The sequence below is a fragment of the Mirounga leonina genome, unplaced genomic scaffold (genome assembly GCF_011800145.1).
Source record: "Mirounga leonina isolate KUSES-001 unplaced genomic scaffold, KU_Mleo_1.0 Mir_418, whole genome shotgun sequence".
NCBI classification, from domain to species: Eukaryota; Metazoa; Chordata; class Mammalia; order Carnivora; family Phocidae; genus Mirounga; species Mirounga leonina.
This window is the reverse complement of record NW_023270739.1, coordinates 13,405,136-13,406,523: the sequence shown is the minus strand read 5'-3', so window position 1 is coordinate 13,406,523 and position 1,388 is coordinate 13,405,136. Positions and strand designations below refer to the sequence as shown.

General features: G+C 45.2%; 1 non-coding gene across 1 annotated transcript; it reads right to left on the bottom strand.

Moving 5' to 3' along the window:
- Positions 1–871: 871 nt before the first annotated feature.
- On the bottom strand, positions 872–982 carry LOC117998953. The gene has a single exon (XR_004676157.1). It is a non-coding gene; the product is annotated as a U6 spliceosomal RNA (small nuclear RNA).
- Between the last annotated feature and the right edge of the window lie 406 nt (positions 983–1,388).

Here is a 1,388-nt window from a genome sequence, read left to right as displayed (position 1 = left end):
AAGCCCCACTCGTTGCCACTAAGCTCCTGGGAACTTAGAGTCTGGGGACAGAGTTGGAGTCATGGCTAACAAGGCACAGCTGTCATGAGGCTTGACAGTTTGAGATTTAGCCTGGCATCTTCAATATGCAGTGGGGAGAGCAGCCAGTCTGAGTGCTGCCAGAAGGGGTGGGACAGAGCCGAGGACCTGACCCCAGGGCCACCCCTACTGGGACCCTCTGACAGCCAACACCGTTCTCCGCTTGATAAGAGCAATTCTATTCTGAAAATCCCTCAGAATAGGGCACATCATCCAGAGCTGAAACACACTTCTACTTTTAGTGGGGAAGAAATACTTTCATTGCAAACCTTCAGATTGACCTCCATTCTGTTAAAAAAACAAAACAAAAACAAATAAAACAGTACAACCACCAAATCCCATTAAAATGTGTGAAATCACTTCATTTGTTAATTTAGCCTGACAAAGCATTGCCCTTCATCAATTACTCTCTATAATGTGTCTGTTTACTTGCTCTCATTAATCCATTATACAGAGCATAATTAAGACTTTGCTCTTGAATTATAGTTATGATACCAAATTTTTAAACAATTCAGTCTTTATTTATTTATTTTTTTAAAGATTTTATTTATTTATTTGAGAGAGAATGAGAGAGAGCACATGAGAGGGGGGAGGGTCAGAGGGAGAAGCAGACTCCCCGCCGAGCACGGAGCCCGATGCGGGACTCGATCCCAGGACTCCGGGATCATGACCTGAGCCGAAGGCAGTCGCTTAACCAACTGAGCCACCCAGGCACCCAACAATTCAGTCTTTAGTGCAAACACATAAAGAAACTCAAACAGAGCAGTAGGGACGAAAGAAATCAATTAAAGCGAAAAATCATACTACACTCTCTGGAGAGGTGACGTGTCATCTTTGTGCAAGGGCCATGCTAATCTTCTCTGTATCGTTCCAATCTTAGTACGTGTGCTGCTGAAGCGAGCACTACAGTCTCTGGAGAGGTTGATATCCCTGGGCTTAAGGGACAAGATTGTGTCCTTCATAAATGAGCAGACCACCTGGATTCTGAGGGGGGAAATTCAGGGGGATGTGTGCCAACTATACAATTGCCAAAATGGCCCCGTGGTCTCTCTGGACTGTGGCACCCAGCTACCTGCGAGGGGAGCAAAGGGCCAGCGGATCTTGCACAGTGCAAAGGTCCAAGTAGCTGAAGGAGGGCTACTGAGTAAAACTGGGTTGATAAGGTGAATCTAATGTCACGTCTGTATAATTATACCCATGTTGTACCAGAGGCCCCCAAATGTAATAAAAAAATGAGCTACTCTTTCTCTTTTGATGCTGGTCCCTCCAAACCTATTCCTCTGTGTGTTCTTCATCACAATAAATGGCAC